General features: G+C 42.5%; 1 protein-coding gene across 2 annotated transcripts in view; it reads right to left on the bottom strand.

The window, feature by feature from the left end:
- Window positions 1-23,018, bottom strand: part of LOC106576851 (zinc finger DHHC-type palmitoyltransferase 16) — an 84,637-nt gene that overhangs the window by 7,429 nt on the left and 54,190 nt on the right. The window lies entirely within an intron of this gene.

The raw sequence follows: 23,018 nt of genomic DNA, 5'->3' as shown, positions 1-23,018 counted from the left end.
ATGTATACTAATGAAGAGAAGGGCAATGGTCTGGTTTCAGTCACAGACAGCCGTGAGTTAGGGAGGAGTGAGGAATTAGGGTCAAGGTCAGGTCAGATGAAGTGAGAACGAAGAGTCACCACTAAAGTCCTGCCTAGCAACAGAGATGTATTGGCTGTCCAAATGTGCGAGGAGACTCAGCCTAGAAAGAGGGTATAAATATGTGCTTGTGTAAACATGTCTTTGTCTTATACAGCTGTTTGATCCAGTGGTTAAATAAACTTGGTTTGAGCTTTGACTAGTTGTCCGTTATGTTCTGACACAGTGAAAAACTAACAGTTGGTGTTGTCGGCAGGATTCCCCACGATTTATAGTCGAACTTGAGAGTCTGAATAAGTGGAACAGGAGCCGGCTTATAAAAACAAGGAAGGCAAAATGTTCCTACACCTTGGGAAACTAGAGTCGTAGGCTGAATACAAAATTACTGGATACATACAGATCTGAAAAGCCTGAGTTTATTCATTTGGCCCACTGTAAATACTAACGATAGACCTAGGGGTTGGGGCCCCTGGGGGGGGGTTAGCCCCCAGAAGGTTAGATTAGGCACTGCGGGGACAGCGTGTTCAGGAGGAATTAGACCCCCTTAATATGTTAGATTAGGGGTTGGAGACTGTAGTCTATATGGAGATGTTGGAACATCCATGTACTAGTACGATAGAGAAGTAGTCCATGTAGAGGCACAAAAACAGGAAGTGTGTTCGGTGGAGAATAGCAGATATCAGACAATATCTGCGCTTAAAGATTAAACGTTGTCAGTGAGTGGGAATGTGGATGGTGATAGAACGTTGCCTATAAGTTCTGGAGGAAAGCTACATTCATGGTTAGATAGGCAAAAAGATCTTTGAATGTTGTTTGAAAAGGATTCATGTGTATTAGTAGTAGGCAAAAAGATCTTTGAATGTTGTTTGAAAAGGATTCATGTGTATTAGTAGTAGCAATTGGGAGAGAGGTTGTTTTATGCCTTATTGGGGCAGGGAACCGTGACAGATTGTGGAAATAGGAAGACAGTGAATCATTTGTGTAATATTTACAGCGGTAATATTTGAAGCGTGACACCGGTATAAGACATTAGGTCTCTCGTATTGGTTCTAATACGAGGTATCAGGTGCCGTGACCAATTTAAAAAAGGCACAAATACTCACTTCCCCAGAGAGTATCACTAACTTGGAAAATTATGAAAATTGGCATATATTAGAGCCGTGAGTGAGGAAATCTAAATACCATGGACACTGTCGGGAGAGGCGTCGGAATAATAACTAGTGAAATGGCGACCGACGGCCACGATTCTCCCTTTAAAGTGGGGCTAGAGAAAGAAAAGTTTAATAAAGCCATAGAGGCGCACAAGCAATCTACAATTCAGCTCAAATATGGAAACATTTTAGCAAACTGGTTTAAATTGGTCAGCATTTCCCCGCGGACGGAAAATCCCAATCAAATAAAGAACTCAGAGATGCTGTTGTGGTCTGCCAACATGAAATCAATGAGACATTTTGTTCCTGTACCCAAGAATGCAAAGTTAACTGAACTAAATTACTATCGCCCTGTAGCACTCACTTCTGTCATCATGAAGTGCTTTGAGAGACTAGTCAAGAAATCATATCACCTCCACCTTACCTGTCACCCTAGACCCACTTCAATTTGCTTACCGCCCCAATCGGTCCACAGAATATGCAATCTCCATCACACGCACACTGCCCTATCCCATCTGGACAAGAGAAATACCTATGTAAAAACGCTGTTCATTGACTACAGCTCAGCATTCAACACCATAGTACCCGCCAAGCTCATCATTAAGCTTGAGGCCCTGGGTCTGAACCCCACCCTGGGCAATGGGGTCCTGGACTTCCTGACGGGCCGCCCTCAGGTGGCGAGGGTAAGAAACAACACCATGTCGCTGATCCTCAACACTGGGGCCCCACAAGGGTGCGTGCTCAGCCCCCTCCTGTACTCCCTGTTTACCCGTGACTGCGTGGCCATGCACGCCTCCAACTCAATCATCAAGTTTGCAGACGACACAACAGTGGTAGGCTTGATTAGCAACAACGACAAGACAGCCTACAGGGAGGAGTTGAGGGCTCTGGGAGTGTGGTGTCAGGAAAACAACCTCACTCAACGTCAACAAAACAAAGGAGATGATCGTGGACTTCAGGAAACAGCACAGGGAGCACTGCCCTATACACATCGACAAGACAGCAGTGGAGAAGGTGGAAAGTTTTAATTTCCTCTGTGTACATATCACTGACAAACAAATGGTCCACCCACACAGACAGTGTGGTGAAGTCGCAACAGTTCCTCTTCAACCACAGGAGGCTGAAGAAATTTGGCTTGTCACCAAAAACCATCAAACTTTTACAGATGCAAAATTGAGAGCATCCTATTGGGCTGTATCACCGCTTGATACGGCAACTGCACGGCCAAGGTAAGACAAAGAAACAGGGAGGAAAGAGCAGTGAATCTATCGCCAGGTGTAGAGCGTCAGAGCACTGTTTTAGGTGTGTGGCTGTTGGTCATTGGAAGAGTGTGTGTAACGGGGCATGAAACAGGTCAAATTTACGACAGTATTACATTCAGCAGGGTAACATGAAGGGCATTGTAGTGTGGTGGTTACGGAAAATCATGGCGGAAAGAGACCAGTCATATACGGGAGTAAATCGTTAGACTCGGTGGCGAGAAATGCCGCCGTGTCTTAGGGTAGTACAGGCTACATAAATATTGGGATGGATTAAAACAAACTATTAATGATTGGAGAAAGGACATGTTTTGTTTGTAATTAAAACTTGTTGATAATTAAGATTTAGCATAGTGAATACTAACAAAATGCACACTTTCTCTTCCAGGAGAAGATGGGGTGTCCTTATCTCTCTTTGAAATGTTTCGGCCTCGGGGAGCAGTTAGCGAAATTCTGCAGTTTTATAAAAAAAGGTATCCAGTAGGGATGCACGATATGTCGGTAAACATATCGGTATCGGCCCGATGTCTAGTTTAACGCCCATGTGCAAAACCGATGTCAAAGCTGACGTGCATAACGTAGGTACATGACGTAATGACGCCACTACGTGCAACACAGCATTCCCAACCTAGCACACAATGTCTGCTGTGTGGATCGAGCAGTCATTTGAAAGAGTAAGAAAATGTCAGCGAGACAATGCAAAGGCGAAATCCATTAACGGCAAGATAATGGCATTCATTGCCCTTGACAATCAACCGTTCTCTGTCGTGGGTGATGTGGGCTTTCGCGACTGGTCGAGCATCGGTACACACTACCAAGTGCGCTATTTTTCAGATGTTGCCCTACCGGAGTTACACAGTAATAGTGCCACTGCTATTAGCTTCACTACTTACTATGGAACGCAGTTGGGTCTTTGCATGTGAAAAAAGATATGTCAAATAATTATTTGATGCGTTAAATAAGCTTTTAAATTTGACATGTCAAATAACACAGTTCTATTAAAGAATGTTGTGTGTTCTGAATTTGCACGTGCAAGTCAAGCGCCACTACTATCAGTAGCACTGTCAAAGCTGTTAAAAAAAGTCTGCAAACAAGCAAACACCGGCCACGAAGGATGTATTTACAATACCGCATTGGTAATAAAGCATTATTTGTTCCACTGCAAATTCTGGGGTAGCGAGCACCAATACAACCAGCCTGAAAACAATGACCAGTAGAAACTGCAGTAATTTTCATTATTCTTAGCAATCCTTGTGAGTAAGCATTAGCTAGGTAGCCACTTGTTGTTTGCCTATTGAAATTTAACTTCAGTTCAGGAAAATAAATATCTAGTCAGCTACTAAACCCTGTTGCCCAAAGCTAATGATATAAGCAGCCAGCTAGTTTCATCTAGGCCTTCCCTGTGGCTCAGTTGGTAGAGCATGGTGTTTGCAACGCCAGCATGGTGTGTGCAACGCCAGGGTTGTGGGTTCGATTCCTACGGGGGGCCAGTACAAAAAAAATGCATGAAATGAAATTAAATGTATGCATTCACTACTGTAAGTCGCTCTGGATAAGAGCGTCTGCTAAATGACGTAAATGTAAAATCTGGCTAGTGAAGCTCGACTGGACCGGGTTAGGTTTTGTGAAGCTAGCCGGGTTTGCCTTCAAAATAAAAGTACCTATTTGAAAGTGATGCAGAAGGTTACAATTGGTGGAATCATGCCATATTTAAACAAGGTTGGAATGTGAAGCAATGAAAAGGCGTATCAGTCTACTCGGTGACACCTACAGAACATAACTGTTTAGAGTTTACACAAATATTAGCATTGTAGCTCTTATTGCGGGACTGTGAAATCACCTCCCCAGTCAGCTTATTGTGTGTATTGATATTCATATTGCACTGTACAGCTTTACGTAAGGATTGGTGATCAATGAAATGGGGTATCAGTCTACTCAATACCCAAGATACTTTTTCTCCCCCAACATCCTCCTCAGAGTTAGACTCCAAAACATCCACGCAGTATTGTTTTTTTCCCCCTCTGGAATAGTGTTACATACACAGGTTGACAATAAATGTGGCTCAATTCCCAGTTGTTTCAGAGTCCCGCAATAAGGGCTACGATGCTAAATGTTCTCTGGGTGTCACGGACTAGACTGATACCTATGGATTTTGGATCAATGACATGGGTTAAGGCTGTACAGTGAAATAAGTATGCCCCCAATGCAACTCTAAAGTATAATACACCCAGTGTGATTTCAGATTTGTCAAATTAACAAAATTATCTTCTGTTGATTTTAAATAATATTACAACCTAGTTTAGCATGATCTATTCAATTATGACATACTTCTACTATTTGTATTAATTTGCATCACTGTCAATTACATACTTTAATTTTGAAGGCTAACCGCAAAGTCCACTATTGTGGCTAATCCTTATTGTGGCTAGCTTCACATAGATGGGTCCGACCACCATTAATCAAATAAGAACAGTCTTTTAAAATTAGGGTTCTTTTAGATGACAACAACTAGCTATATAGATAACTAGCTAACTAAAGCTACTGAAACAGATTTTCGTTTTGGTATGTTTTTGGGGAAGAACATTGCTAGCTAGCTAGCTTTTTTATGACCAGCACTGTATGTGCACGAGACAACTTTATCAGCATCATAGCATACATATCGATGAATTGTTGTGACGTATGAAATACGAGTGAAATGTATGAACGCGTTAAATTATTATGTGACGTGCAGTCATATTCAGGTCCTGATTGATCAACAAGCTTATTTGACACGTCAAATAGTGTTATTTGACGAGTATCTTTTTTGACATGCAAAGACCCAAATGGCATTCCATAGAAATCCTGGTTGAGAATGAAACGACGGAACAAATGAACAACGAAACAGCACAGCAAGTAAGTGAAAGAAATAGGTTTTGATCATGTTTTACTGGTAATGGGGACATATGTAAAGGCCAACAAAATAACTTTTTAGTTAGTGTGGTGTGTAACCTTTATTTTACTAAGCAAGTCAGTTAAGAACAAATTCTTATTTACAATGATGGCCTACCCCAGCCAAACCCGGATGAAGATGGGCCAAATGTGCTCCGCCCTATGGGACTCCCAATCACGGCCGGATGTGATACAGCCTGGATTCGAACCAGAGACTGTAGTGACTCCTCTTGCACTGAGATGCAGTGCCTTCTACCGCTGTGTCCATGTGTGTGTTAACCTGTTAGGGATAGGGGGCAGTATTTGCACGGCCGGATAAAAAAAACATACCCGATTTAATCTGGTTATTACTCCGGCCCAGAAACTAGAATATGCATATAATTAGTAGATTTGGATAGAAATCACCCTAAAGTTTAAAAAAAAAAATGTTTGAATGGTGTCTGTGAGTATAACAGAACTCATATGGCAGGCCAAAACCTGAGAAGATTCTATATGGGAAGTGCCCTGTCTGACCATTTCTTGGCCTTCTGTAGCCTCTTTATCAAAAATACAGGATCTCTGCTGTAACGTGACATTTTGTAAGGCTTTCATTGGCTCTCAGAAGGCGCCAGAACATTGAATGATAACTCTGCAGTCTCTGGGCGAAAAACAGTAGGGGTTTTGGAGAGTGGTACTTCTGAGAACAATGACACTGGCGAGCGCGTGCATGTGACGACTCCATTTTCTTATTTCAGTGTTTGAACGGATACAACGTCTCCCGGTTGGAATATTATCGCTATTTTACAAGACAAATCGCATAAAAATTGATTTTAAACAGCGTTTGACATGCTTCGAAGTACGGTAATGGAATATTTTGAAATTTATTGGCACGAAACGCGCCGGCACGTCACCCTTCGGATAGTGACTTGAACGCACGAACGGAGGTATTTGGATATAACTATGGATTATTTGGAACCAAACCAACATTTGTTATTGAAGTAGAAGTCCTGGGAGTGCATTCTGACGAAGAACAGCAAAGGTAATCCAATTTTTCTTATAGTAAATCTGAGTTTGGTGAGTGCCAAACTTGGTGGGTGTCAAAATAGCTAGCCGTGATATCTACACAGAATATTGCAAAATGTGCTTTCACCGAAAAGCTATTTTAAAATCGGACACCGCGATTGCATAAAGGAGTTCTGTATCTATAATTCTTAAAATAATTGTTATGTTTTTTGTGAACGTTTATCGTGAGTAATTTAGTAAATTCACCGGAAGTGTTCGGTGGGTATGCTAGTTCTGAACAAAACATGCTAATGTAAAAAGCGTTTTTTTTATATAAATATGAACTTGATTGAACAAAACATGCATGTATTGTATAACATAATGTCCTAGGAGTGTCATCTGATGAAGATCATCAAAAGGTTAGTGCTGCATTTAGCTGTGGTTTTGGTTTTTGTGACATATATGCTAGCTTGAAAAATGGGTGTGTGATTATTTCTGGCTGGGTACTCTCCTGACATAATCTAATGTTTTACTTTCGTTGTAAATCCTTTTTGAAATCGGACAATGTGGTTAGATAAAGGAGAGTCTTGTCTTTAAAATGGTGTAAAATAGTCATATGTTTGAAAAATTGAAGTTTTTGCTTTTTTGAGGTATTTGTAATTCACGCCACTCTATACCATTGGATATTGGGTGAGGCGTTCCGCTAGCGGAACATCTGTCCCTAACAGGTTTTAAGCATTCTAGTACAGTTAAATAGTTAAAAGGCTGCTAAATCGGTATTGATTTTTTTGGCAAGGAAAATATTGGATATCGGTATCGACCAAAAATGTCATATCGGTGCCTCACTAGTATCCAGATCCGGCCGTAAAAGGGATCTCCCAAATAAGTAAGGCTTGGCCATTTGTTTGTTTTTGCCCTAAGTTTTAACACACACACAGGGTTGTGTGTTAGTGGTGTTAATACCATGTTTGGTTCATTGTATAGGGTCTTTTTAATTTGGTTGTAAACCAGGTATGCAGAGTGATGGAAATGGGAGACATGATATTAAAATGGTTTCTGAAGTACAGGGAAAGGAAATACTTAAATGGTGTTGAATGACCTTTGTCCTGACTTTCTGGTGAGGCCTGATCAACCTCACTAGAAATTATAGAAACATTGGGTGAGAGTTATATGAAGAAGTGTATTGCTATTGTTGTTTTGTAGTTTTGTTTTTGTCTGTGTTTCAATACAAATCCCACCAGATTGGGTCTGCTGTATGGTTGTAATTTCTCCCTTAGGGTTAGAGAACTAACTCCCTGACCCTGTCACTCTCCGATGAGGTTGCCAGTATGATAGGGGAGTATAAACCAATTTGGAAAAAGTGGTTTCAACAGTGTGTTGGTATGCTCTTTGACATTTATCTTAGGAATTTTGTATTAAGAAATTTGGAAATGTAATCAGAAATGCCTTAAACTGTTGTTTTGGTCTGTTCTCTCTCAAAGTTATGGTGATAGTGACTACAGATGGTATCTAGATGCATGGAAGAAATAAGTCGACCGAGACCAGTGTGAGCTTCACCCCCTCTAACCAGCTGAAGTAATGGCGACAAAGGCGTTCACTACGACCTTGGCATTCACCACTTCTACTGAGACCGGAGTCCGAGCCAGCAACCTGTGTACAAGCAGGAGTGCGGCATGGGTCTTGAGACCGTGCATGTGCAGTGAGCATGGAGAGAGATCACGTCCAAACTCCTCTCATGCTGCTGGTGCACTGGTGGGAAACCAGACAAGACAGCATGGTGGTGAATCTGATTATGTCCCAGATATTGGAATCGGAACATTATCAAGGGCCATCCACTTTGACAGGCATGAGTCACATATGTGCCATTATGAGGATGAACTGTAACGCTATCTGAAGAAGAAAAGGAAGAGACGCCAGGAGGAGGGTGGTGGTCAACTGTGCCCATAAATTGATTTAGGGTTGCCCTAAACTGTTTATTTGGGGTATCAGATTGATTTGAAGTTGATTTAAATCCGAGTGATAGTCCTCAATGCTTCACGTTGAGTCTGTCATTCTAAATTTGGCCTGGATAATTTATCAATTGTTTTAATTAGGATTCAGAAAGGAGAGGAGAGCACCAAGTGAGGGGAGGGTGCACTGCTCAAATCTATTGAGTCGAGGGAGGATTTCATCCCAGGAAACCTAATCTTTTAGTGTCCTCCAAGAGGGAGGTTATTAGAGAACCCACTAGATGGTAGCTTGGGCTAACCATGCTGGGGACATTGATAGTATGGGTTTTGTTTTACCATGTCATCAGAATCATAATGTTAAAGTGCATGAATCATATGGCTTTCTGGGTGATACAGTACAATTAATTACATACAAGGCTAAGTCTGCATCTTGCTTTGACACCCGAGGAATGAGGAGACTGGCATGGAGACTAGCATCACATTGGCTTAGAACAAATGGATGGTTCTTGCCCCAATCTCATTCTCATCAAGGTTGGTGTGAAATTATTAAACATGTATTTTCTCTCTTCCCTGTTCAAGTCAATATATTTTCTAGGTGGCGTGGAACATGAGAGATCATTGTTCCACATGAGGGATTGTTGGAAATTGACATGTTTGCATGTTTATGACTCTATACGTGGACGAGTTAAAGAGGAGTGAGGAATTCAGGTCGAGGTGAAATGAGAAAGTGAGGTGAAGTGAGAAATAACAGTCACCACTAAAGTCCTGTCTAGCAACAGATGTATTGGCTGTCCAGATATGCAAGGGGGAGACTCAGCCTAGAAAGGGTATAAATATAAGTGCTTGTGTAAACATGTCTTATGCAGCTGTTTGACCCAGTGGGTGAAAAAACTTGGTTTGAGCTTTGACTAATTGTCTGTGAAAAAAGAACACTAAAGGGTAAAAAAATAAAATACATTGAGCAAAATAGTGTTTTTTTGACACCACTGCAAACTTCAAGGAGTAGGGCGTTCAAGGACTTGGTGCGATGAGAATCCAAGATGTCGTTGGCCTCCCCCCTTGCTTTAGGAACAATAGAGAACAAAAAAGATTTAACCACAAAGACCAGGGAGGTTTTCCCAATACCTCGAAAAGCACACCTATTTGTAATTGGGTAAAAATTTAATAAAAAGCAGACACTGAAAATCCCTTTGAGCAAGGTGAAGTTATTACACTTCGGAAGGTGTATCAGTACACCCAGTCACTACAAAGATACACGGTGGAAACCACTCAGGGATTTCACCATGAGACCAATGGTGACTTTAAAACAGTTACAGAGTTTAATGGCTGTGATAAGAGAAAACTGAGGATGGATCACCATTGTAGTTACTCCACAATACTAACCTAAATTACAGAGTGAAGAGGAAGCCTGAATGCAAAGTGTTATGTTTGAGGCAAATCCAACACAACCGAGTACCTACCACTCCATATTTTCAAGCATGGTGGTGGCTGCATCATGTTATGTGTATGCTAGTCATCTGCAAGTAGTTTTTTTTTATCAAAATAAATGGAATAGAGTCAAGCTGACAGATGTATAAAAGCAATAAATTAGCACGTATATCCTATCAACGGGACATTAAAAACTGTAATATCTTATGTTTCACCGAGTCATGGCTGAACGACGACATTAACATACAGCTGGCAGGTTATACACTATCGGCAGGATAGAACAGCATCCTCTGGTAAGACACGGAGCGGGGGCCTATGTATATTTGTAAACAGCTGGTGCACGATATCTACGGAAGTCTCGAGGTTTTGCATCTCATGATACGCTGTACACCACACGATCTACATAGTTGTCATCTGTATTTTTTGTAGCTGTCTACATACCACAGACCGGTGATGGCACTAAAACCGTACTCAATGAGCTGTATACCGCCATAAGCAAACAGGAAAACGCTCATCCAGAGGCGGCGCTCCTAGTGGCCGTGGACTTTACTGCAGGTAAAACTGATTTAAGTTTCCCTAATTTCTATCAGCATGTTAAATGTGCAACCAGAGGGGAAATAACAAAAACTCTAGACCACCTTTACTCCACACAGAGACGCGTACAAAGCTCTCCCTCCATTTGGCAAACCAGACCATAATTTTATCCTCCTGATTCCTGCTTGCAAGCAAAAATTAAAGTAGGAAGCACCAGTGACTCGGTCTATAAAAATTATTTTAAAAAGTGGTCAGATGAAGCAGAAGCTAAACTACAGGACTGTTCTACTAGCACAGACTGGAATATGCTCCGGGATTCTTCCGATGACATTGAGGAGTACAGTCACTGGCTTCATTAATAAGTGCACAGATGCCTTCATCCCCAAAGTGACTGTATGTGCATACCCCAACCAGAAGCCATGGATTACAGGCAGAATTCGCACTGAGCTAAAAGGGTAGAGCTGCTGCTTTCATGGAGCGGGACTCTAACCCGGAAGCTTATAAGAAATCCCGCTATGCCCTCCGACAAACCATCAAACAGGCAAAGCGTCAATACAGGACTAAGATTGAGTCGTACTACACCGGCTCTGATGCTCATCGGATGTGGCAGGGCTTGCAAACTATTACAGAATACAAAGGGAAGCACAGCCGAGAGCTTCGCAGTGACACAAGCCTACCAGACGAGCTAAATAACTTCTATGCTCGCTTCGAGGCAAGTAACACTGAAACATGCATGAGAGCATCAGCTGTTCCGGACGACTGTGTCATCATGCTCTCCACAGCCGATATGAGTAAGACCTTTAAACAGGTCAACATTCACAAGGCCGCAGGGCCAGACAGATTACCAGGACGTGTACTCCGAGCACACGCTGACCAACTGGCAAGTGTCTTCACTGACATTTTCAACCTCTCACTGTCTGAGTCTGTAATACCAACATGTTTCAAGCAGAACACCATAGTCCCTGTGCCCAAGAACACTAAGGTAACCTGCCTAAATGACTACCGACCCATAGCACTCACATCTGTAGCCATGATTTGAAAGGCTGGTCATGGCTCACATCAACACCATTATCCCAGAAACCCTAGACTCACTCCAATTTGCATACCGCCCCAACAGATGATGCAAACCCTATTGCACTCCACACTGCCCTTTCACACCTGGACAAAAGGAACAAATAAACTCAGCAAAAAAAGTAAGGCCCCTTTTTCAGGACCCTGTCTTTCAAGGATAATTCGTAAAAATCCCAATAACTTCACAGATCTTCATTGTAAAGGGTTTAAACACTGTTTCCCATGCTTGTTCAATGAACCATAAACAATTAATGAACATGCACCTGTGGAACGGTCGTTAAGACACTAACAGCTTACAGACGGTAGGCAATTAAAGTCACAGTTATGAAAACTTAGGACACTAAAGAGGCCTTTCTACTGACTCTGGAAAAACACCAAAAGAACTTTGTCTCCACCCCTCAACCAGTATTCTACAAGAGCACAGACACAAGGGACAACAGACACACCGGTCTTTAAATTGCAGATGAGCTGAAGGCAGTCAATGACCGTGGACCGCAGAAAGTATTTGCACCGATTTGGACAGCCCCCTCGAGAGGATCCTCCTGGATGATGTATTTTGGGAGAGAGTGGTAAGCAGCCTGAAACCTATAGCAGTAGCCATTGCACGGATTGAGGGAGACAATGCCATCCTGTCTGATGTTCAGACTCAGATGCCCTGCCCACTTCACTGTTGAGGAAACTGCAGTTCTGAAATACATCAAAAAGCGTGAAGACTTCTGCCTGAAGCCCATACGCAGCGTACATGTTGGACCCCAAGGCCTATGGTGTCATCACTACCGTGTCTCGCCACCTTGGCCTGGATGAGGGCAAGGTTCTTGGCAGTCTGGCGAAGTACACTTCCAAGCAAGGACTTTGGGATGGAGAAGCAATATGGCAGTCGTGCCAACATATCTCATCAGCCACCTGGTGGAAGGGACTTTGTGGATCTGAGGCTCTTTCCCCTGTTGCCTCCATCATCCTCCAAATCCCATCAACATCAGCCACCTCAGAGCGCAACTGGTCCGTGTTTAGGAACACACACACACACACACACACACACACACACACACACCACACACACACACACACACACACACACACACACCTCCCAAAGCACGCAACAGACTGACCAATACAATGGTTGAAAAATTGGTGGCCATCCGGGCAAATTTTAGGCTTTTTAGCTTGACAACGAGCCATTCTTAACAAGGTTGGAAAGTGACAGTAGAGATGAGACCTCAGAGTCTGATGTTCAGGAGGTGGACATTGAGGAGGTCCAGGGAGAAGACATGAAAGCCTGAGAGGACGACAACCAAAGCTTTAGTTTCTAGACTATCGTTTTACAGATGTATGTTGAAAACATTTTTGGGAGATGCGATGCATCATTGGGGATCATTCAATATTCCCTTTCTTTTGTTGTTCAGTGAAATCCCCACGGGAAGAGTCAACTCATTTAATTAAAGTTCAATTCTTAACTAAATTGTTTTTTAAATTATTTCTATTGGAAGGATTTAATCATTTACAATTACATCTACTTATGATAAGGTAAAAGGTTTATGTTTGTCTCCATATGATAAATATATCCAATGCAAAAAACATCCACATTTAAATGGTATTCATTTGCATATATTTCCATTAATTCCCATATATTCTCGGCAAGTCTAGGTCCAAGAGGCTTCTGAACAGCTTCCACCCCCAAGCCATAAGACTCCTGAACATCTAATTTAATGGCTACCCGGACTATTTGCATTGCCCCCCTCTTCTACGCTGCTGCTACTCTGTTATCTATGCATAGTCACTTTAATAACTCTACCGACATGTACATATTACCTCAATTACCGTGACATGGTACCCCCTGTATATAGCCCCGCTATTGTTATTTACTACTGCTCTTTAATTATTTGTTATTCTTATCTCTTACTTCTCCATTTTCTTTAAACTGCATTGTTGGTTAAGGGCTTGTAAGTAAGCATTTCATTGTAAGGTCTACACCAATTGTATTCGGCACATGTGACAAATAAAATTTGATTTCTAAAAACACGTTTTCACTTTGTCATTATAAGGTATTGTGTGTAAATGGGTGAGAAATGTATCAATTTTGAATTTAGGCTGCATTTTTTTTAAATTTGGAATAGGACAAGGTGTAGGAATACTTTCCGAAGCCACTGTATGTAGAAAAGATAATGGACCTGTGTTTTTTTTATATAAACCTTTGAAAAGTCACAATCACCAAAATAAAAGCTAGATAGTCGGAGAATTGAAATTTCCATAAACAATCAATGTAGCAGTATTGATTTTGTTATCATGTTTAAAGAATACAGCATTAGCCATGGCAAAATGCACAGAATTGCAAGATTTTTTTATTTATTTGTCTCTTCCCTGCCAAGATGAGAGCCCTCTAAAATTCTGTCGCGCCGACGGGGTCGTCACTAGTTAACACACCAACAAAGTCATAAACTCCACATATTTCTAGAATTTCTCTTCTTAAAAAAATCAGATTTCAAAACCTAAGCTTAAACCACACTGGTAACATTATGCCTTACCCTAGCCATAAATCAAGACCAAAAAGCACATTTTTGTTTTAATGTTTTAAGATAGCCACAAAGTCAAAATTGTCTGTGTTATCTAGTGGAAACCTGGCTGACGTCCGACCGCACCCCCTGCCACACCCACCACCGAAGCCCGTTTTTGATCCAGAAAAAAAAACCTGCACACACACACACACACACACACACACACACACCACACACACACACACACCACACACACACACACACACACACACACACACACACACACACACACACACACACACACACAGGCCTGAACAATACACAGAGCTACAAAGACCACATGGTGTAAGCAATGGTTCCGTTTCAAGACCTACTTTTCTGGGCTCCGGCTGATTGTGGCATTGGGATCTATTCCAATTTCCCCCTGGGTCCCTGGGATTAACGGGATATGGTGGATTTGCGACAGAGAAGTTTTGAGTCTGCCGGCCGTTCATCCTACCCGTAATTCCAGTTTAGGATTAGATTAACCCAACCCCCCCCACCCAAACAACCACCCCCAAGTGACACCGCTACCATGACATCACATTTAATCTCTGAAATTGGATGGTGGGAAGTACCATTACGGCCATTTGAAAATAAAATCTTAATTAAAACAGTCCAATTGAAAGGTGACTCAGTAAAGCGATCATGTGGAAACAAAGCACTACAGGCCTAGTTGACATTTATAATCTCTTGAGCAATGTTCCCTCTAAACTGCGTGCGTGCGCAGCCGTACAGCTCCCTCAGGAAGAAAATCAGCCCACGCAGAGAAGCACGAAATTGAACTTCACACAACTGTGGGAATTTCTAATATTAGCCACTTTCAAAGCAACATATTGAAACAAAATTAAATATGAAAGACTTCGTAGGCAAAACTAACTATGCAAGAGATCTGGAGTAGGATTCTGTTGTATTGACAGGCACGACTCAGCCTGTACTCGACAGACCAGTGCAGCATAACCAATCAGAGCTGCGGCATCCCTATATGCAAATAGACTTTTGCCATTCCTTTGACCTGGACTGTGTTTACAGCATGGAGTAGATGCGCTTGTTTTGGGATCAAAGCGAGAGGACATTTGTCATATTAGTCCAGTTATTGCTCATTTCTAGTCAGCAATGAGGGAGTGGTTGCTTCCTACAAGAGCACAAAACCTGTGCATTTCTAGCCTTTGAAAAGAGAATCAGGAGCATTTTTTTCTGTCTTAAAAGGGGCATTGTTGTATTTTGAGACAGGCTTGAATAAACTAAGTAGCCAATAGGCAGAGGGTAGGATAATGTCTGATTCTCTAATGATGGTATGGAAATAATAATCCACTTTATTTTCTTAAGTGGTTTCCTGCATCAAACGCATTTCCAGTCACCACCTTGTCTGAAGGACAAGGGAATAAACAGGGTAATGTGAAGCCCTGCATTTTTTTCAAAAATTCTCACGGAATGTAGGCCTACATTCTACACCACACATTGGCCGCTGTGCTGCCATCCTGTCAGAAGGTAACAGATCATTTTATTACAATGGTTAAGATGGATTTTCATTGTGTTCCATGGTGTTATTCGCCCCCTAGTGGAGCTTTCTGGTACTTAGACTGTACGCAAACAGGAAGTAAAGAATTCGTTCTGCACGCATAGAAGCAGCTAAAAACAAAGCTACGGTGCAGGTCTTTCAGTGTAGCTATTTCTTGTCACGCTTCAGCCTCGGAAAATATTTGTTTGTAAGTTCGATTCAAGCATTTAGCTAGTGATGATAATCTTGTTATTGATAAAGTTGCTTACATATCAATGTTGGTCGGTTGCATTTACTCACAGAAATTGCAATGCTTTTCATGTATGCCGTCAGCTGTATTACTTTGCTCGTGCGTCATGTAAACGAATTGTAAAACATACAATACTGAAGTTTTGTTACTGTTTCTAGTGTAATATGCTTTGTTATTCTACAGAGGTGGTTGTACATTATTAGAGTAATGAAAGGAGGTAGCCAATTACCATATGAGTAACAATTAGCTACATGGTTTGGCGTCATGCCAGATGCATGGTACCCTCGGCACGTGTTTTGTATTTTCATACAACTTCAACTTGAAATGTATAATGTACAGCTACAGTATGTCGATTTGAATTGAATACTAAAGTATATTCTTTAATGTATTTTGCAGTTTCACAACAAACGTTTTCAATATTCATTCAAGAAAAGTCACGCCTTGGGAGTTTTATTGAAGACTTAGTTGTTAGCTAGCTGTCTAGTTTTGCATGGAAACGCAATTCAAGGGCAGAATAGTGAAAAAAATGCATCACGGCGGGCTCAAGCACAAGAATAACCGCACACAGTGGTTAGGTTTCTACGTTCATCAGCCAACAAAGCCTCTTATCCTAGGGAAGACCAGCAGTCTACGATGCAACAAGCAGAGCCAGGTGTTCAACAGAGAGAGACGGAAAGATCAAGGTCATCAAAACAGTCAAGCAGATCCTCAACCGGGAGTTCTGCAGCCATCAAAGCACGCGCCAAGGCGGACGCAGTGCGTGCTCAAGTATCCTATGCTGAGAAGGAAGCTTCTGTGATGAAACAAAAGGCAGAAATAGAGGCCAGCTTGTTGAAGCAAAAAGCTGACCTCGAGGCAAGTTTATATGTTCTCCAAATTGAGAGAACAGCTGCTGCTGCGTTGGCTGAAGCCGCAGCCTTTGAAGAAGCTGTAGAGTCAGAACGCAGAGAGCTTCGCAAAGAACTAGACACAGCCCTTAAGTCCAGTCCAACGTACTTGTGAGTATGTGCAACAACATGCTAGGCCTTACTTTGCTGAACTTCCATTTGAAGTAGAGAAACAAGAGCTTAGTGTTGACCCAGCCACATGCCATAATCCAGAAAGTAGCAAACAGAGCATGAACAGAGACTCTATGTTCAAAAGAAATGAACAGCAGCATGGTGGAAATGGAAAACAAGCCCACTTCCAGTCACACACACAAAGCGTCCCTGAGTCACAAGTGGCACCAGACCTCATCAAGTACCTCCTATGCCGTGAGATGGTGAGTTCCAGACTCCTGAAGTTTGATGATCGCCCTGAAAATGATTGGGCATGGAAAGCATCCTTTCTCAATGCGACCAGAGACTTGAACTTATCAGCCAGGGAAGAGTTAGATCTAATTACTAAGTGGCTAGGGGCAGAGTCGTCTGAGCAAGCAAAGAGAATTAGATCTGTCCATATTTTCAACGCAACAGCAGGGCTTAACATGGTCTGGCAACGACTAGAAGAGTGCTATGGTACACCTGAAGTGATCGAGAATGCACTGTTGAAGAAAATGTATGATTTTCCAAAACTGACTAATAAAGACAATCACAAACTAAGAGAACTAGGTGACATTCTTCTCAAACTGGAGTGTGCTAAAATAGAAGGGTACCTACCAGGCCTCGCTTATCTGGACACATCTCGGGGGGGTAAACCCTATAGTAGAGAAACTTCCATTCAGTTTACAAGAAAATTGGATAGCACAGGGATCCAAATACAAGGAGGACTATCGGGTAGCATTCCCACCATTCTCGTTCTTCTCGAGATTCATCAGGAACCAGGCAAAAACTAGAAACGACCCCAGTTTCACCCTCTACACCTCAACTAACCAGGTGTCTATGAAAGGTGAGAAACCTGACAGGTACAGCAGCAAGAGACCTGTGACTGTATACAAAACAGATGTGTCATCTGAGCCCTCAGACCACCAAACCCAGTAAGACAAAGGTTGAAAGTCCTGACCATCACTGCCCAATACATAACAAGCCTCATACTCTTAAAAAGTGCCGTGGGTTTAGATACAAAACTCTAGATGAGCGCAAATCATATCTCAAAGAGAATGGCATTTGTTTCCAATGTTGTGGGTCAACTCAGCACAGAGCTAAAGACTAAGGTGTCAATCAAGTGCTCTGAGTGCAACAGCGACAGACATCTGGCTGCTCTGCATCCAGGTCCAGCCCCTTCAAATACAGACACCGCTACAGCAGAGAAAGAGCATGGCGGGGAGCAAGGTGATGATGCTCTTCTATCTATCACCTCAAAGTGTACGGAGATCTGTGGTGAGACAGTCAATCCAAGATCATGTTCAAAAATATGCCTAGTCAAAGCTTATCCAGCTGGGAACAGAGAGAAAGCTGTTAAAATGTCTAGTGCTTGATGAACAGAGCAACAAATCCCTGGCCAAGACAGAGTTTTTCAATCTCTTCAACATCAATGACAACTCTGCTCCATACACCATGAAGACCTGTTCTGGGGTAACAGAGACTTCAGGCAGGAGAGCCGTCAACTTCATGGTGGAGTCTATAGATGGACACATACAGCTCACTCTCCATACTCTGATATAGTGTGACATGATGCCAGATGATAGGATGGAGATTCCCTCCCCCGACATTGCGTATCATCATCCCCATCTGCAACCAGTGGCGGACAAAATTCCAGCTGTGGACCCAGACGCTCCCATCCTCCTGCTCTTAGGACGAGACATCTTAAGGGTACACAAGGTACGAGAGCAAATAAATGGGCCCCACGACACTTTATTCACAGCGACTCGACCTCGGGTGGGTCATCGTGGGTGAGGTCTGGGAACGGCTCACCGACCAGCCAATGTTAACGTGTTCAGGACAAACATACTTCAAAATGGTCGCACATCCTATCTGAGCCCTTGCCCTGACATCATCCAGGTAAACGAGAACTACAACAGCGTAGCTCAGAAACACATCTCTCCCTCTACAGTGCACTCGAGAGATCCAAGCACAACTGTGAACACAGACAGCCTGGGGTGTTCGACAAGACACAAGACGATGATAAACCAGCACCATCAGTGGAGGACAAAGCCTTCTTGGACATTATGGACAAACGGGTTTTCCAGGATGATGGAAACAACTGGGTAGCTCCACTACCCTTTCGCCCCACTAGAAGTCGCCTTCCTAATAACAGGGAGCAGGCCATGAACCGTCTCACATCACTTCGCAGGACTTTAGACACAAAGCCTGATATGAAGCGTCATTTTATTGACTTCATGCAAAAGATGCTGGATAACGACCGAGCCGAACCTTCTCCGCCACTAGAGGGAGACAAAGAACGCTGGTATCTGCCCATATTTGGTGTTTACCATCCACAAAAGCCTGAATAAATAAGAGTAGTATTTGACTCCAGTGCTAAGTGTCAAGGCGTGTCACTTAACGATGTTCTGCTCAGTGGTCTAGACTTAAACAATACACTCTTGGGTGTCCTAATGCGCTTCCGCAAGGATTGCATTGCACTAACAGCAGATGTGCAACAAATGTTTTACTGTTTTGGTGTACGTGAGGATCACAGAGATTACTTAAGGTTTCTCTGGTATGAAGACAACCCAGATAGAAACATAACTGGTACAGGATGAAAGTCCATGTATTTGGGAACAGCCCCTCACCAGCCGTAGCCATCTACTGCATGAGACGAGCAGCTCTACAGGGTGAGAAGGAACACGGGTCAGAACCCAAGCAATATGTAGTGAGGAACTTCTACGTCGATGATGGGCTGATATCAGTAGCTACTACAGAAGAAGCTATCAACATTCTAAGAAAAACACAAGCAATGTTAGCGGAGTCCAACATGAAACTACACAAGATCGCATCCAATAGCAAAACAGTTATGGAAGCCTTCCCTATGGAGGACTGTGCAAAAGACTTAAAAGATCTGGACCTAGGAGTGGATCCTCTCCCCTTTCAACGGAGTCTGGGACTTTCCTGGAGCCTGGAAACAGACAGCTTCTCATTCCAGGTGTCCCACAATGAGAAGCCTTTTACGCGGAGAGGCATCCTGTCCACAGTGAATAGTCTTTATGACCCCCTTGGGTTCGTTGCTCCAATAACAATGCAAGGTAAAGCCTTAATCAGAGAACTCTCTTCTGATCAGAGTGAGTGGGATGCCCCTCTTCCCACAGAAAAAGAAGAGGAATGGAAAATGTGGGAGGAATCTTTGATGGAGTTGGAACGTGTATATTCAGCGGGCCTACATCCCAGTCTCTTTGTCTACCACTCAAAGAAGAGAGCTACACATCTTCTCGGATGCCTCTACAGTAGCCATAGGAGCTGTAGCCTACCTGAGAGTTATTGCCTCGGAAGGTCAATGCCATGTTGGATTTGTCATGGGGAAATCAAAATTGGCCCCTCGTCCGGCCCACACTATCCCACTCCTAGAACTGTGTGCGGCGGCTGTGCTAGCTTTTGAGATGTATGAACTGATCAGAGACGAAATGGACATTGATGTAAATGCGGCCAAGTTCTACACAGACAGTAAGATAGTTCTCGGTTACATCCACAATGTCACCAAAAGATTCTATGTGTATGTTGCCAATAGAGTAACTCGCATCAGGAAGTCTACCCATCCAGATCAGTGGTGTTATGTAAACACTGAAAGCAATCCAGCAGACCATGCAACCAGGCCCATACTAGCTGCGCTCTTAAAGCACACCAGTTGGTTCTCAGGTCCACCTTTCCTGACCCAAGCAAACTCAAGTGAGCCTGAGACCGTCAATTTTGACCTTGTAGAGCCTCACGCAGACACAGAGATTCGACCAGACGTCACTGTCTTCGCCACTAAGGTTTCTGGAGCTCAACTCGGCTCTCATCGCTTTGAGAGGTTCTCAAGCTGGAAAGCTCTCAATCGAGCCACAGCACGACTCATTAATGTTGCCAGATCCTTTCATGACAGTGCGGACAACACCAGCTGCAGAGACGCAGAAAATGGACAGCAGAAAAGCCAAATGTAAAAGTAGGAGATGTTGTCTTATTGAAAGACAGTCAGGCGCACAGAAGTGACTGGCCAGTCGGACTTGTGGTCAAAACCTTTACCAGTAATGACAAAAAGGTTAGGAAAGTAGAACTAAAAATTGTCAAGCAAGGAGCTGCTAAGGTGTTTCTGAGACCAATCTCAGAGATTGTTGTTCTTCTTTCTGAAGCATCCTAGAGACAAAAGATAAGAATAAAAGGACATTTGTTTCTTAATACATGTTTTATTTCATAGTGGCACAATTTCATTATACTAGGCAGGGAGTGTGCTGCCAACCTGTCAGAAGGTAACAGATCATTTTATTACAATGGTTAAGATGGATTTTCATGGTGTTATTCGCCCCCTAGTGGAGCTTTCTGGTACTTAGACTGTACGCAAACAGGAAGTAAAGAATTCGTTCTGCACGCATAGAAGCAGCTAAAAACAACGCTACGGTGCAGGTCTTTCAGTGTAGCTATTTCTTGTCACGCTTCAGCCTCGGAAAATATTTGTTTGCAAGTTCGATTCAAGCATTTAGCTAGTGATGATAATCTTGTTATTGATAAAGTTGCTTACATATCAATGTTGGTCGGTTGCATTTACTCACAGAAATTGCAATGCTTTTCATGTATGCCGTCAGCTGTATTACTTTGCTCGTGCGTCATGTAAACGAATTGTAAAACATACAATACTGTAGTTTTGTTACTGTTTCTAGTGTAATATGCAATGTTATTCTACAGAGGTGGTTGTACATTATTAGAGTAATGAAAGGAGGTAGCCAATTACCATATGAGTAACAATTAGCTACATGGTTTGGCGTCATGCCAGATGCATGGTACCCTCGGCACGTGTTTTGTATTTTCATACAACTTCAACTTAATGTACAGCTACAGTATGTCGATTTGAATTGAATACTAAAGTATATTCTTTTCTGTATTTTGCAGTTTCACAACATAAACGTTTTCAATATTCATTCAAGAAAAGTCACGCCTTGGGATTTTTATTGAAGACTTAGTTGTTAGCTAGCTGTCTAGTTTTTCATGGGAACGCAATTCAAGGGCAGAATAGCCGCTACTGACGGGTGAATGATAACATTTTAACATGGAAATAGCCGTTCTGTGATGCATTTTCTCCATTGTTTTTAATGGTAGGCCACTCAGATAGGCCTACATTATTATCAAACGGCCACTGTTTTAACTGTAACTTAAAGCGGGTACAGCCTCAGTATAAACAAACCCGCGCCAGAAGTTGCACAGAATTTTCACAACGTTCAAGTTTGCGCTCAGCAGACCTGAAATTTCAGTTCCCGAAACAATGAGGGAACATTGCTCAAGACCCTACACACTTGTGGAGATCTGAGATAATTTGATCTAAGCAATATGGTAAAACTTCCACCCAGCCTATTAGAGAGCAAATTGGAACTATTACAAAAGTGCTTACACCTGTGAAATCATTGCAGATCTCCACAAGTGCATAGGACTTTGGGCAGGGCTCGCCAACCCGGTTCCTGGAGAGTTACCGTCCTGTAGGTTCACTCCAACCCTAATAATTAACTGGTTGATGAGCTGAATAAGGTTAGTTACAACTGGGGATGGAGCAAATACCTACAGAATGGTAGCTCTCCAGGAACAGGGTTTGAGAGGCCTGGCTTAGGGTCTGGGCCAGGATTGCCCAATAGGCAGCACACTGGCCAAACGGGTGGTTTTATTTGTCCCCAAAGTTTAGCAAAAAAAATATAAAAACAAATCTATACAATTTCTGGGATTCCTGCGGTGAATTTGCTGTGTACAAATTAAAAATAACTATGTTCCGGCATGTAGATTTGGGATTGGCCACAAACTGCTAGGACTACAGCTTTAAATATATATAATTATGACACGTCATTTTATGGCAACTCCACTCTTGCTCTTCTGCATTCCAATCAAGGGATATGAGCAGGGCGGGAACACAATAGTGAGAGCGACACAGCCCATAATGACAGCTTTGAAAGAATGGAGTTAGCTACATTGTTGGATTCCTATCCATACGTTCTGAACGTTCTGTCTAGCACATTTTCACCGCAACCTTCCATGAACATACCTCTGTCCATTCCCCCCATTTGTTATAAACCACCTGCCAGTGCAGTAGTAATTATCAAGCTCTGTCATGATTCAATGTTCTATGTTTATGACACGACGGACAAAATGCTGTTTTAAGATAGCTAAACAATATGATTGAATAGGAGTCATATACATTTAAGCTTTTCCTCAACCCTGCCGTCAAAGATCATCAGTTGAAAGGACCACTGGCACTTGACCAGTGTTGTGAGCTACCAGCAGCAAGCTTGAAGAGAGTAGCGCTGTAGCTGCTAGTTACCATGCACAAAGTA

The sequence above is a fragment of the Salmo salar genome, chromosome 18 (genome assembly GCF_965601325.2).
Source record: "Salmo salar chromosome 18, fSalSal1, whole genome shotgun sequence".
Taxonomy (NCBI): domain Eukaryota; kingdom Metazoa; phylum Chordata; class Actinopteri; order Salmoniformes; family Salmonidae; genus Salmo; species Salmo salar.
The sequence above is the reverse complement of the archived record's forward strand: the minus strand, read 5'-3'. Positions and strand labels throughout refer to the sequence as shown.